General features: G+C 46.3%; 1 long non-coding RNA gene across 1 annotated transcript; it reads left to right on the top strand.

Moving 5' to 3' along the window:
* Window positions 1-9,791: 9,791 nt before the first annotated feature.
* LOC138669613 (uncharacterized) lies at window positions 9,792-11,936 on the top strand. The gene is made up of 4 exons (XR_011319204.1): window positions 9,792-9,966; window positions 10,945-11,167; window positions 11,408-11,567; window positions 11,639-11,936. It is a non-coding gene; the product is annotated as an uncharacterized lncRNA (long non-coding RNA).
* The last annotated feature ends 4,173 nt before the right edge of the window (window positions 11,937-16,109 follow it).

Raw genomic sequence — 16,109 nt, 5'->3', positions numbered from 1 at the left:
GGGGTTGTCTTGGAAAAGTATCTACTTTTTTGAGCATGCCCAATTGAAAAAGTGGATTGGGGCGACTGACAGCCGAAATGACGGTCGCGACAGATCCGTCGCCCATGGGCGGCCATTCTATGGAATGGCGGACCCGACGGATCCGTCGTGAACCGCCATTTAGGCGGAGACAAAAAAAGTTATAATGTCCGTCTATGTCTAGATGACGTCCGGCCAAATCTCAACGGATCCGTCACATGGCGGATGGAACGGACGACCATCCGCCACAATCCGTCGCTAATGCAAGTCTATGGGAAAATAGTGGATCCGCCAAAAAAAAAATGGCGGATCCGCTATTTAAAGAAAACGGCGGATTCAAACTGACGCCAAAATACTGAAGTGTGAATGAGGCCTTATACGTTGTGAGTATGCACAACACATATACTAAGTATGATAGGAGGGCTGCGAAGGATCTTCAAGAAATTCTGGATAGGATATTCAAGATGCTGACAATTCCGCGCTCCTCAAATCAGGCAAGGGAATCCGTTAAGAAGAGTTGCATACTTTATTCGGGGCTATAAAACTACGCATTTCGTGGATGTCCTGTCCACTTCCTCAGGTACTTGGCCAATAGATTGGCCAAGGATGCCTATTATCGTGTACCAATTCACAAACAAACAATATCGGAAGTTTCTCAGGGTAGTGGTACAGATAGTCAGGAATCAGACACTTCCAATACAGGGCTCTCCCCTTTGGGCTAGCAATAGCTTCCATGGATATTCACAAAACTAATTTCGGAGGTGACCGCTCATCTCCGGAAAAAGGATATTCTGGTCATACCATACCTGGACAACTTCATGATCGTGGGGGCTTCCTTTCTCCAGTGTCAAGAACGAGTCAAAGAGTCACTAAAGTGTTTGACCACAAAGATGGCATCTGAATCAGAAAAAAACAGGCTCTAACCGGTAACATCTCTGGTCTTTCGGGGTCTAGTGATAGATTCAATAAAACAGGAATGCTGTCTTCCAGAGGAAAAGGAAAGTATCTATCAAAACTCATCTTATCGCCCATGGCAAATCCAAGAATGTCCCTCAGGGAAGCGATGTCTTTATGTTCCCTGACCATTTGTATACTGGCAGTCAAATGGGCGCAGTTCCACACACGAGTCCTTCAGTGGTTCATTTTGGAGAACGAGACACTCCTGCAGGGGCGATTGGAAGGAAAGTGAGCCTTCCTGAGACAGAGGTTGATTCCCTCTGGTGGCTAAAGATCGACTCAACACCCAGAGGAGTTCCTTGGGTAAACGAAGTATCCAGGGTAATCACAATGGATTCCAGTCCCTGGGGGTGGGGAGCCCACCTGGACGGCCGCTGGCTACAGGGGACCTGTTCGCAAGGGGAGAGATTACTCTCCTCAAACAACTGGGAACTCTTGGCAGTGGACATACTTGTCTTCCTGTGGGGCCACCATGTGAGAGTACTCTCTGACAACCGGAGTACGGTGGCCTATATAAATCACCAGGTAGGTACTTGTTCCAGTCCGCTAATGTCTGTGGCAGAACAGGTATTTGCACGTGCAGAAAAGTATTTCCTCTCATTGTCAGCCCTGCATATCGAAGGGGCAGAAAATCTCAGGGCAGAGTTCCTGAGTCACAATCGGCTAAGTCAGGGAGAATGGACCCTGAAGAAGAGCGTGTTCAATCATATCGTGGACATGTGGGGTCAGCCCCGCATAGATCTTTTCGCCTCCAAAAACTGGAAGATCCGAAAGTTTTGCTCCCTGAATCCAGGGGGCAACCCTCACATGGTGGATTCCTTCAGGATGGAATGGACCTCAGGACTACGCTACACCTTTCCTCCAGTATGTCTCATCTTGGCTGTTTTGAGAAAGATCCGAGAAGACTGAAGGTTATCCTCATGGCTTTCTTTTGGCGGACGAGACCTTGGTTCTACTGGCTGAGGACAATGTCAGTGTCGGATCCGTGGGTCTTTCAGAGGATCAGGATCTTCTATCCCTGCGGCCTTTTCTACATCCTCAGATGTCCGGGCTACATTTAACAGCCTGGAATTTGAAAGGTCGATTTTAGAAGGGAAAGGTTTCTCAGCTAAATTAATTTCTACCCTTCTTAGTAGCAGGAAGCCGGTGACCACTAAGCTCTACGGGAAGACTTGGAGAAAGTTCCTATCCTTTTCAGGGACAGCTAGGGGGAGGTTCCTGTTACATCTATACTGGAGTTCCTCCAGAAGTGGCTAGAGCTTGGCCTCTCTGTGAGTACCCTTAAAGTTTAGGTCTCAGCCCTGGGAGCGCTATTCAATTGTGACCTAGTGGGTAGTAGATGAGCCTCCAGGTTTATTAAAGGGAACCTGTCACCCCCAAAATGGAAGGTGAGCTAAGCCCACTGGCATCAGGGGCTTATCTACAGCATTCTGGAACCATTCGGTTCGCCATGAGGATCCTGGGCAAAATGGTAGCCGCAATAGAAGCGGTCCCCTTTGCTCAACTCCATCTCCGCCCCCTACAACAGGCTCTGCTGGACAACTGGTATCCCTCGATCGTCCTTGCCCTTTGTCTCCGCGGATCAAACAATCCCTTGTATGGTGGACCCTGGGTCCATCTCTCCTCCAGGGGAAGTCTTTTCTCCCGATCCGCTGGTTAGTGGTAACTACCGACGCCAGTCTCCTCGGCTGGGGTGCGGTGTTTCTTCACCACTCTGCCCAGGGTCGTTGGACAGTGCGGGAGTTGAGGCTCCCTATAAACATCCTGGAGATTTGTGCGATCAGACTTGCCCTGAGACGCTTTCACTCCCTGCTCGTGGGTCACCCAATCCGAGTCCAATCGGATAATGTCACAGCGGTGGCATACATAAACCACCAAGGGGGTACCCGCAGCAGGGCGGCGATGCAGGAAGTCTCCCACATTCTTCGTTGGGCCGAAGCCAACCATTCCACCATTTCCGCGGTGCACATTCCGGGCGTCGAAAACTGGGCGGCGGACTTTCTGAGCCGTCAGGGCCTTGCCTCGGGGGAGTGGGAACTCCATCCAGAGGTTTTTCGGCAGATCTGCCTTCGCTGGGGGACCCCGGACATGGATCTGATGGCGTCCAGATTGAATGCCAAGGTTCACAATTTCATTGCACGTTCTCAGGATCCCCAGGCTATCGGAATGGACGCGCTGATATCCCCGTGGCATCTGTTCCAACTCCCATACGTGTTTCCTCCGCTTCCCTTACTGCCGAAGGTGATCCGGAAAATCAAGACGGAGGGGGTTCCGGTCATTCTGGTCGCTCCGGATTGGCCTCGTCGCGCTTGGTACGCGGAGCTAGTTCAGCTCGTAGCCGACGTCCCCTGGCGGTTACCAGACCGCCCAGATCTGCTTTGCCAAGGGCCGATCTGCCACCAGAGCTCAGGGGCCCTACGTTTAACGACGTGGCTGTTGAAACCTGGATTCTAACTCGAGCTGGTTTCTCTCAGCAGGTCATTCCCACCATGATAAGCGCTCGCAAGGCATCTTCCGCTTCCATCTACCACCGCACCTGGAAAACCTTCTCGTGGTGCAGACTTCGAGGTCGCCCTCCGCTCGTTTTCTCTATCCCTTGCATCTTGGATTTCCTTCAGTCCGGTTTGGATTCCGGCTTGGCGCTGAGTTCCCTCAAAGGTCAGATCTCAGCGTTATCCGTGTTATTCCAACGTAGGAATACGCTGCCAACCTTCAAGTCAAGACTTTCATTCAGGGGGTTTCCCATGTGGTACCCCCCTACAGAATGCAGTTGGAGACCTGGGATCTCAACTTGGTCCTGGGGGTTCTTCAGGAACCTTCGTTTGAGCCTCTTCAGGACGTTCCGCTTTCTGTCCTCTCCTGGAAGGTTGCCTTCCTTGTAGCTGTGACGTCCATCCGATGGGTATCAGAATTGGCCGCTTTATCCTGCCGGGCTCCTTTTCTTGCCTTCCACCAGGACAAGGTGGTCCTTCGCCCATCTCCGGCCTTTCTTCCTAAGGTGGTCTCAACTTTTCACCTTAATGAGGACATCATTCTCCCTTCTTTTTGCCCGCAGCTAAAACACAGGGTCGAAAGAGCCCTTCACACCCTGGACGTGGTACGGGCCCTGAGGAGGTACATTTCAAGAACGGCTCCTTTCAGGAAATCGGATTCATAACGGAGTTATTTGGTTGTATTGTTTCCCTCCCAGGGACTGCTTTGGGACGTCCCATGGTCCTGTGTCCCCCAATGTGGCGAAGGAGAAATAGGGATTTTTGTGTGTACTCACCGTAAAATCCTTTTCTCCGAGCCACTCATTGGGGGACACAGCACCCACGCTGTTAGCCTGTTCAACTTGTTACCTTTTTCAGTTTTTGACTGTTTTTTGGACATGTTATACTCTAATGTTACTTGCTATTTTTGTTATTATTCTACTGCTTTTGCACTGAACTGGGTCTCTGGAAGCCAGCATATGGGTGTATGCTGCAGGGGAGGAGCTAACCTTTTTTTGTCTCAGCTTAGTGTCAGCCTCCTAGTGACAGCAGCATAACACCCCATGGTCCTATGTCCCCCAATAAGTGGCTCGGAGAAAAGGATTTTACGGTGAGTACACACAAAAATCCCTATTTTTTTTACACTTTTTCGTGTTTTCTTTGCGCACACTGCATTCAGTAGACAATTAGGTTTTTTATTAATAACTTAATAAAAGTTTTTTACTATATGGAATGGACTTGATTTTTCTATGTGGAGCACCGCCGTAGTCTGCTTTATCTGTGCTTGCTACACGAATCCTGCGCAGACATTGTGCTGCTTTGCGTCAAAGATTGGGTGCATTTTGAGCCTGGTGCCGTCTATATTCTTTGTTTTGTCAATTTAATAAAAGTTATATTTTAGAGAGTTTTTTTCTAGTAGTAAGCAGTTATTCTATACCCTATAATATATTGAATTTTTGTAAGACTTAATGGCAAATTAGAAAAAAGGGAGTATCCATCTATGTCCCTAGATAAGGCAATGAACAGAGCGGCAGCTTCACCCCAAAGAGATCTATTAGGTATGAACAGTGACCATGATATCTCAAAATAAGAAAAAAATTATTTTTTTTTAAGATTTTAATTTTATTTATTTGAAAATCAGTTTTATTTTGTATATTTAGAAATGTGTAATTTTAACAACTGCCAAGGAAATAATAATAAAATTAAATCAGCCACACGTAAAGACTAAATTAATTGATTAGGAGAATGCAGTGCTATATCGTCTACTGAAACCATGCGAATGTGCCATAATAAATTGTCTATTACTAAAAAAAAAATACATTTTAGGGCACATTATACAGCATCCTTTTGACAAATTGCAGCAGGGATACTTAAGGTTTGTTTTTTTTTTTTCAATTTGGCCCAATGGACAGTCACATCAGGGCATCTATAAACAAAAACTGGCACATTTTGAGTAAAGACGCAGATTTGACAGAAATAGTGTCCTGTAGACGCTTAATTGCTAGTCTAAGAAGTACTAACTTGAAGGACCAGTTAGTGCGAAATCGGATAGATTCCACACGGAGCACCTGGCTGGATGGGTACAAACCAAAAGGTAACTTCAAATCTGGTCAGTGCTCCTTTTACCCATTCTATTTAACCGATAAGATACTCAAAGTCGGGCACATTACTATGGCTAGGTTCACATTGCGCTAGGTGAGTCCGTCTAACGGACACGTTTTTAAGTAGTGAAAACGCAATGTAACGGACATTGTAAGGCTGCTTTCACACATCAGGTTTTTGGTTTCAGGCACAATCCGGCAAATTTGCTAAAAAATGGATCCGGTGTAAATAGTGAAAAAACGGATGCAAACTGATGAACCGGATCCGTTTTTTAGCTGGATCCGGCTCTATGTACTGCGCATGGTTTTTGAGCTTCTGGTGAGGAGAGAGAGAGAGAGAGAGAGGCCAGAATCAGAGAGAGAGAGGCCAGAATCAGAGAGGGAGAGGCCAGAATCAGAGAGAGAGACCCATGCCAGAATCAGAGAGACAGAGCCATGCCAAAATCAGAGAGAGAGAGCCATGCCAGAATAAGAGAGAGACATGCCAGAATCAGAGAGAGAGAGAGCCATGCCAGAATCAGAGAGAGAGACATGCCAGAATCAGAGAGCGAGAGCGAGAGCCATGCCAGAATCAGAGAGAGAGCCATGCCAGAATCAGAGAGAGAGAGAGCCATGCCAGAATCAGAGAGAGAGAGCCATGCCAGAATCAGAGAGAGCCATGCCAGAATCAGAGAGAGAGAGCCATGCCAGAATCAGAGAGAGAGCCATGCCAGAATCAGAGAGAGAGAGACATGCCAGAATCAGAGAGAGAGAGAGCCATGCCAGAATCAGAGAGAGAGCCATGCCAGAATCAGAGAGAGAGCCATGCCAGAATCAGAGAGAGAGCCATGCCAGAATCAGAGAGAGAGCCATGCCAGAATCAGAGAGAGCCATGCCAGAATCAGAGAGAGAGCCATGCCAGAATCAGAGAGAGCCATGCCAGAATCAGAGAGAGCCATGCCAGAATCAGAGAGAGAGAGAGCCATGCCAGAATCAGAGAGAGAGAGCCATGCCAGAATCAGAGAGAGAGAGAGAGCCATGCCAGAATCAGAGAGACCCATGCCAGAATCAGTGAGAGAGCCATGCCAGAATCAGAGAGCGAGAGAGCCATGCCAGAATCAGAGAGAGAGCCATGCCAGAATCAGAGAGAGAGAGCCATGCCAGAATCAGAGAGAGAGCCATGCCAGAATCAGAGAGAGAGAGAGCCATGCCAGAATCAGAGAGAGACCTATGCCAGAATCAGAGAGAGAGAGCCATGCCAGAATCAGAGAGAGACCCATGCCAGAATCAGAGAGAGACCCATGCCAGAATCAGAGAGAGAGCCATGCCAGAATCCGAGAGAGAGCCATGCCAGAATCAGAGAGAGAGAGAGCCATGCCAGAATCAGAGAGAGAGAGAGCCATGCCAGAATCAGAGAGAGAGAGAGCCATGCCAGAATCAGAGAGAGAGAGAGCCATGCCAGAATCAGAGAGAGAGAGCCATGCCAGAATCAGAGAGAGAGAGAGAGAGCCATGCCAGAATCAGAGAGAGAGAGCCATGCCAGAATCAGAGAGAGAGCCATGCCAGAATCAGAGAGAGAGAGAGAGCCATGCCAGAATCAGAGAGAGAGAGAGCCATGCCAGAATCAGAGAGAGAGCCATGCCAGAATCAGAGAGAGAGAGAGCCATGCCAGAATCAGAGAGAGAGACATGCCAGAATCAGAGAGCGAGAGAGAGAGCCATGCCAGAATCAGAGAGCCATGCCAGAATCAGAGAGAGCCATGCCAGAATCAGAGAGAGAGCCATGCCAGAATCAGAGAGAGCCATGCCAGAATCAGAGAGAGAGCCATGCCAGAATCAGAGAGAGAGCCATGCCAGAATCAGAGAGAGAGCCATGCCAGAATCAGAGAGAGAGCCATGCCAGAATCAGAGAGAGAGACATGCCAGAATCAGAGAGAGAGCCATGCCAGAATCAGAGAGAGAGCCATGCCAGAATCAGAGAGAGAGCCATGCCAGAATCAGAGAGAGAGCCATGCCAGAATCAGAGAGAGAGCCATGCCAGAATCAGAGAGAGAGAGAGCCATGCCAGAATCAGAGAGAGAGAGAGCCATGCCAGAATCAGAGAGAGAGAGCCATGCCAGAATCAGAGAGAGAGCCATGAGAGAGAGAGAGAGAGCCATGCCAGAATCAGAGAGAGAGAGAGAGCCATGCCAGAATCAGAGAGAGAGAGAGAGCCATGCCAGAATCAGAGAGAGAGAGCCATGCCAGAATCAGAGAGAGAGCCATGCCAGAATCAGAGAGAGAGAGCCATGCCAGAATCAGAGAGAGAGAGAGCCATGCCAGAATCAGAGAGAGAGAGAGCCATGCCAGAATCAGAGAGAGCCATGCCAGAATCAGAGAGAGAGCCATGCCAGAATCAGAGAGAGAGAGAGAGCCATGCCAGAATCAGAGAGAGAGAGCCATGCCAGAATCAGAGAGAGAGCCATGCCAGAATCAGAGAGAGAGCCATGCCAGAATCAGAGAGAGAGAGAGCCATGCCAGAATCAGAGAGAGAGAGCCATGCCAGAATCAGAGAGAGAGAGCCATGCCAGAATCAGAGAGCCATGCCAGAATCAGAGAGCGAGAGAGAGCCATGCCAGAATCAGAGAGACAGAGAGCCATGCCAAAATCAGAGAGAGAGCCATGCCAGAATAAGAGAGAGAGACATGCCAGAATCAGAGAGAGAGAGCCATGCCTGAATCAGAGAGCGAGAGAGAGCCATGCCAGAATCAGAGAGCGAGAGAGCCATGCCAGAATCAGAGAGAGAGAGAGACCTATGCCAGAATCAGAGAGAGAGCCATGCCAGAATCAGAGAGAGAGAGCCATGCCAGAATCAGAGAGAGAGAGAGAGCCATGCCAGAATCAGAGAGAGAGAGCCATGCCAGAATCAGAGAGAGAGAGCCATGCCAGAATCAGAGAGAGAGAGCCATGCCAGAATCAGAGAGAGAGAGCCATGCCAGAATCAGAGAGAGAGAGACATGCCAGAATCAGAGAGAGAGCCATGCCAGAATCAAAAAGAAAGCTTCTGAGCATCACGGGCAGCACGGTGGCGCAGTGGTTAGCATTGCAGCGCTGGGGTCCTGGGTTCTAATCCCACCCAGGACAACATCTGCAAAGAGTTTGTATGTTCTCTCCGTGTTTGCGTGGGTTTCCTCCGGGTACTCCGGTTTCCTCCCACATTCCAAAGACATACTGATAGGGATTCTAGATTGTGAGCCCCATCAGGGACAGTGATGATAATGTGTGCAAACTGTAATTATAATAATATTATTATTATTATGCTCAGTGTGTAAAAAAACGGATTCGGTCGCCGGAAATGTTCTTTCACACATCAGTTCCATGCGTTTATTGCCGGAAACGTCCCTTCAGGCTTTTTCGCCGGACACAAAAAACATTGCAGGAGACGTTTTTTGTGTCCGGCAAAAAAGCCTGAAGGGACGGATCCGGCACAAAACGGATGAAACGCATGTCCTTCAGGCACAATCCGGCAGTAATACAACTCTATGGGGACGAAACGGATCAGGCGTAAGAAAAAAACTGATCCAGATTGTGCCTGAAACTGCCGGATTGTGCCTGAAACCAAAAACCTGATGTGTGAAAGCAGCCTTACGCACCCATAGACTTGCATTGTCTGACGCATCGTGTCACATTACTTTTTTTTTATGACGGACCTTGGAACGCGGCTTGCAGCGTTTTCGGGTCCGGTCAAGCTAACGCAAGACTAACGGAAGCGTTAATTCTGCCATTGAAGGCTATTGCAAACGCAGCCAGACACAAATCATGCAAAATTTCCAAATAAAACCATACGTTTGAATTGCGTTTGAGGGTGGTCATGTGACAAGAAATATGATTTCAGCCATTTTTAGGAGGAGTGACACTACAACACATTTTCAAGATGCCTGCAGCACATTGTGAGTGTCTTGCAAGAGACCAGAGGCAATGTAAGTACAATTCTATGTATTATTATATTATATATCTCTGTATACATCATGGGAGTGTGTAGTGCACGTCGGATGTGTGTGTACTAAAAATGTATTGTTTTGTTTGCACACAGATGTCGGATAGTGAGGCAAGCAGCAGCGTGTCTGCGGTGTTCTCCTCCCAAAAGGTAGGCTTGCACTTTAAAAAGCCACAATAATGTTGTGTGTCACTCCAGTGTATTGAGGTAAGCACGTGTATAATCATGTTTTTATTGCAAATTGGAGTCTTCGGAGCACGAACCTAATAGGCCCCCCCCCCCCAAGAAAAAGGCTAAAGCGACAAAGGTACATGACACACATTTTGTGTTTTTCATGCATAAATTTATTGATACAAGAATAGTTGTTTTTTTTTTTTTTTAACTACACCATAGGTTGTTGAACAAGCAGGACACAAGAAAAAAAAAAACAGCCACGCCGCCTGTCGTCGCCACACCTCCCAGCGGTAAATATCACGCTATTAATGTTCCTTTTTGACCCAAAAAAAAGTTTCCCCTTTTTTTTTTCTTTTTTTTTGCATTAAAAAAATTTACTATTTTTTTTTAGTATTAAAAAAGCTAATAAAGCTACTAAAAACATACTAATCAAACATATCCACTATTTATCTACTATCTATCCACTATCTATCTACTATCTATATTACCACTAGTTATCTACTATCTATGTATCCACTATTTATCTACTATCTATCTACTATATCTATAAACTATCTATCTACTGTCACGATCCATGTTTGGATCTGTGGCAGATCTGGTTTCTCTCAGATATAAACTTTTCCTTTCTGGTCATTGGGGGTTAATGCAGTTTACTCCCCCTGGTGGCCACTGGTGTTATTGCATTGCAGCTGGGTCAGCTGATGTTTGTGACCACTCCCACCATCCTTTATAAGGTCACCTGGTGCTTCAGCTGACTGTTGGTTATACAGGTCCTTTGGATACCAACCTTGCTGGAAAAGGAGCTTGCTGAGTGCTGTTGTTCTTCAGCTAAATACTCATTCCCGGTGCCTTACTCTGCTGTGCGGTGCATTGCAGCAGAGAAAACTAAGTGTGGTGTTATTGTTTCTTTGTCCCTTTGTAGTTTGTGCATTCACCTTTTGGTTTCGTGTTCCCCTCAATATTGTTTATTTGCTTTGTGGTGCTGTTTTCTCTGTTCACCTCCTGGGGTGGGGGTTGGGGGTTTAGTTCAGGGTTTAACAGGAGACAGGGACAGGTCGGCGACTTGGGCCTCCCTACCTTCAAGGGTACCCCCAAGTTAAGGAAAGACAGGGCTTCCCCTAGCCTGAGGGGCAGTTCAGGGCCCAGATTCCTCATCTCCTGTTTTCCTATTTCTGCATCGTGACATCTACTATCTATCAACTATCTATCCATCCAGTGAAATGCTAATGAAATTTAACCTTTCAATATAACGTTTTGTGTTTACATAGTCCCAGCCACCCACCCAAAAAAAAAGGATTGTGGTTGACGAAGAGCCCTTGGACATACATAACGAGACGCTGATCACTCTAGTGGAAGCCAATCCATCCATATGGGACCAAAGCGACAGCTCCCACCACAACAGTGTGAAAAACAGGAAGTTGTGGGATAAAATCATATGCCATTTTGACCCACGATATATGGAGAAGTCGGCATCCTCTAAGAAAAAAATTGGTAAATATTGTTGAAGTTAACTTGCAAAATGTAAGATTGCAAACAGTCAAAGATTTTTTGTAATATTTTTTTTTTTTTTTAAATCTACTAAAAACCTACTAATCAAACATATCCACTATTTATCTACTATCTATCTACTATGTATCTATTTATCTACTATCTATCAACTATCTATCTATCCACTATCTATCTACTATCTATCTATCAACTATTTATCTCATTTTTTTTTTTACTTTAAAGCCGATGCTGTCCATACCCGTTGGAGATCGATTAGGGATCGCTTTGTACGTGACTTCCACAACAGCCAAAACACACCCAGTGGATCTGGTGGCAAACGGGTCACCCCTTATGTGCATTATGAGCAATTGCTCTTTCTACAAAAAACTTTGTCACAGCGCTCGTAAGTAAAAAGATTTAGGTGTGCGAGACAAAATAGTTTAAATTAAAATAATTAACTTTTTTTTGTTATAGAACGATATGCAGTACCGCTGCGCCTAGAGAGGCAGAGGAACCGGAGCCATCTCCACTGGAACCAAGCCAGCAGACGGGCGCTAAAGATGTCTGGCATGAGCGAGCCACGATCTGTGGAGAGAAGTACTGTGGCTTCTGGTGTCAGTGCCCGTTTGCAAGCACAGCGCGGACGCAAGCGAGCATCCCAAAAAGATGAAGCTGATGCCATAATTGTCGATGGACTCCAACGGGTAGAGGATATGTGTCGCAGTGAACACAGAGACCTGAGGCGGGAAATTACGGACTTGCAATCCCGTGAGTCTATATATGCAGCCAATGAGTGGAAGCTCCTGCTTTTGTCCTATGTGCCTGTAGTTCAAAATATCCCAGCACACAGAAACATTATGTGTAGGCAAAGACTTAATGACCTAGTTGAGGAATTTTTGGGCCCCCAGGAACCCACTTCCTCGAGAACAAGAAGCATGGACATGCCGGCCTACAACCCACAATACAGAGACCGGGGTGAACCGAGCATGGAACAGCAGAGGCAATGTAGCAGTCCATCGTACAGTTGGGCAGACAATACGCCCGCGCAATATCACAGTCTATAAGTACTGTTCACTGTCACCAACCTGTTGCAATTACAGCGTTTACATTTTTTGTGTTTAATTTCATTTCACCCAATTTTTTTGTGTATGTTTTTGTTCATCCCTATGGGATATCATATGTTTAAAATGTCTACCAACACTGAGGTTGGAATATTCTCTAAGATTTATAGTAAACTGTTACGTTAAAATTTCATTCTTGTATGACTTTAACTTTTTACACTAGATAAATAAGGTTATGGAAACTCAAACAAACAAAAATTGCCCCACACATTTCACCAATAACATCAGGCTTCAACATTTTCACACGTGTGTCTTGCCATGGAACAAGGCCTTCATGTGTGAAGTAATTAGCAAATTGATCACGAATCCTCATAATTTCAATTGTAGACCGAACAGCAGTCGAATCTATGCTGATGAGGTTCGCATCACAGTCATCGGGGTCAACCACCTGGGGTTCATGTCTGGAAACAAAATTGTGCAGACAGATGCATGCCTTCACTACACGGTCCACATTTTCAGGTTGCACTTGCATGCAAGTTAGTAAGATTCGCCATTTTAAGGTCAAAATACCAAAGGCACACTCCAAATAACGTCTTGCCCGGCTCAAGCGATAATTAAAAATGCGTCTTGTGGAGTTTAGAGTACGGCTTGAGTACGGCTTTAGGAGATTTTGTCCGAGTTGGAACGCCTCATCCCCAACTAAAACATAGGGCAAACTTGGGCCTTCGGTCCCCGGAAGAGGTCGTGCTGAGGGTATATTAAAGTTGTTGCTGTACAAACATCTCCCCATGTTGGAGTCTCTGAAGACTCTGGAATCGTTCGTCCGGCCATACGCACCAATATCCACAGCAACAAAACGATATCTAGCATCCGCAATAGCCATTAATACAATAGAAAAGTATTTCTTGTAGTATAGGGATCCACTATGTGCTGGTTTCTGAATACGAATGTGCTTGCCGTCCACGGCACCAATGCAGTTGGGGAAATTAGCCACATCCTCGAAATGTTGGGAAATCGCTAGCCACATTTCTGTTGTCGGGGTTGGTAGCACAAGTGGTTGCAAGTTGTTCCAAATGGTATCACAAGTTTCCCAAACCAGTTGGCAAATGGTTGACTTCCCAAGTCTAAATTGAAAATGCAGTGACGCAAAAGATTCTCCGGTAGCCAGATATCTGTTGGCAATCACAAAGAAAAAAAAAATATATATATATATATACATATATATATATATATATATATATATATCTATAATTAGGATTTTAAAGGACAACTAACAAAAAGGCTAGTTAAAATGGAATAATACAATTGCCTAAATGTACATAATTATGCCCCACGATACATTACATCTTGTCTTTGTCAATAGAAGAATGTTCAAAAAAATAATTACCTCAGAGTCACCACTAAACGTTGCTCCGCACAAATGCTTTCACGGAAAGTGCTGCGCTGATGATGTATCTCATCCTTCACATACGAGAGCAGAACATCAAAGGTCTCAATGGACATCCGTAGATAACGTTGGAATTTGAAGGGATGATCCCGAAGCTGAACATACAGGGTGTGAAAGGCACCATATTTATTCCATAAGAAATTCACTTCATGGATCCAATATCTCCTTTGAGAAATACGCTTTCTCTGCCGAAGTCGCAACTGCATCAAGTGAAATCTAACGAGCTCAGACACAAACGTCTTGCTAGCAGAAGTTCACTCAATGCTTTCAAAATGAAGAATGTGTATGCATCCACACCCGACGCTGACAAAAGGAAAAAAAAAAACAACTTTATTGACAGTGCCAAACGCAGAAAAACGGATGCTTCACGAACGGACATCAGAATGACATAAACGCAGTCACGTGCGTTAACGTGAAGCCAAATTTTCAAGAATTTTGGCTCTTTTCTGTACATGCGTTTAACGGATCCGTTTAACGGTATGTACTTAACGCAATGTGAACCTAGCCTTACTATGTCCAGGATTTCATCTTGTGCAGGAATTGCTTGGTAGTGTACGTTATCTTTTGTCCATGCAGTTTCTTTTACATTGGTAACACCATCCGCCCGTTGTTTGTTCGGTTGCGTGAGCATTCCAGATCCATTACAGATAAAGGTTCCAGGCATCTAGTTGAACACATTGCAGGAAAAGCATGCAGGGAATCCAGACTTACTTACATTTGCAGGGTGGGAACAGGTTCATTTGCCTCCACAAGGGGGCGATCTCCATAAGCTATTGTAAAAAAGAGTCCAGATGAATTCTGCGCACACGGAGGCAGGGTCCCTCTGGACTGAATTAGAAAATAGATATGATGGTATTTCTGTAAAAGGGTATTATATCATATATATTACACATTGTTTGTTTTTATTTAAAGGTAGATTTGCACATAATTGCATAAAACGTTATGGAGATACTATACGTCATAGGCGTGCATCGTGTACATTTTTGAGATCTCTGGAACAGACCAAACACCTCACAGCTCAACACATACAAGGTCGAATATCAACCCTGTAATTGGCATGATCCATCTGCTTATATATTATGTCCTACCACTATTGTATTTGAATATCTGATCACTGTATATTGTAGGGTGGCTAATGGTCGCATAGTCGATGGGAGGTATGTGTCACAAAGATGACTTGTCTCTGTAACCCGGAGTATTTTCTCTAGTGCCTGAAAGCACTAAGAGGTTCGTTTGTTGCAACTGGGTCCGGGTTGCTGGTAGCTATGAGAGATGGGCAGGTCAGGCTACCCACATACTTCACCTCTGGGTGTAGTTACAACATATATAATGGAGGCTGTTTGGCACAAGGTCTGTGTGTTGAGAGGGAGAAGGCCTCCTGTGTGTGTTGCTCCAGACCGAGTGCTGGACATTACTCCAGCCTGTGTGCCCTCAGGCCTGGCGCAGCAGAGCCCTGCTATGGACACTGCTTTGTTTTTGCCTGAACTAAGGCTGTTTACTTTCTGTTTTTGCTTCTGGGTTTATGAAGCAATAAACCCAACAGGCTGTTGTTACAGCAGAGCCAGCAGGATGAAAGGCAGCAGATGCAGCTTCTGGCAACCGCCATCCAGGGCAGGACAAGTGCTCCAACACCAGGTCCGGCTGATGATGCCCTCGTCCGGAAGGCGGTAAGATGGGCTTCGCAGAAAATGACTCCCAGGGTTTATGTTGAGGCCTTCCTGTCGGTGTTTGAAAGGGTCGCCAAGAGGGAGAGACTCCCGCCAGAGCAGTGGGCAGAGGTACTGACGCCGTACTTGACGGGGGAACTACAGAAAGCCTACTATGATTTAGTTTTGCAGGACGCCAAAGAGTATAGCAAGCTAAAAACCGAGATTCTTGCACACTTGTGGTTCACCGTTGGGAGTATCACTGGGACAAACCACCGTGCTCCCAAATGTTTGACCTGTTGCACCTGGTACAGAAGTGGCTGCAGCCAGAGTCCCCTATGCCTGCTCAAATGGTAGAACGGCTGGTGATGGACCGGTTCGTGCACTCCCTGCCGAGGCCAATACAGACTTGGGTTGCCCAGGGTAATCCCCGGAATGACGATGGACTGGTCGAGAGATACCAGGGGATGAAAATTTCCATGGAAAAGCAGCACACTCCATAATGGGGGTCCCTACAGGGGGCAGAGGCCCAAAAGGGGGTGGGGCTCGCAAGGTCCAAAGGAGCTGGGTAGGTGGTGCCCAAGGTCCCTACGGGTGATGTTTGCTGGAGATGCCATGGCCCAGGCCATATAGTTGCCCGTTGTCCCCTGAACAAATGGATTGCAGCATATGATGCCGATGTTCATATATGTATCCTGCCTGCAGTTTGAACTGTCCACCCAGTGAGGGGCCTCAAGCGTGTCCTGTGAAGGTGAACGGGCGAGAGATAATGACACTGCTAGACTCCGGGA

Source organism: Ranitomeya imitator, chromosome 3 (genome assembly GCF_032444005.1).
Source record: "Ranitomeya imitator isolate aRanImi1 chromosome 3, aRanImi1.pri, whole genome shotgun sequence".
Lineage (NCBI taxonomy): Eukaryota > Metazoa > Chordata > Amphibia > Anura > Dendrobatidae > Ranitomeya > Ranitomeya imitator.
This window is presented reverse-complemented; position numbering and strand designations above follow the sequence as displayed.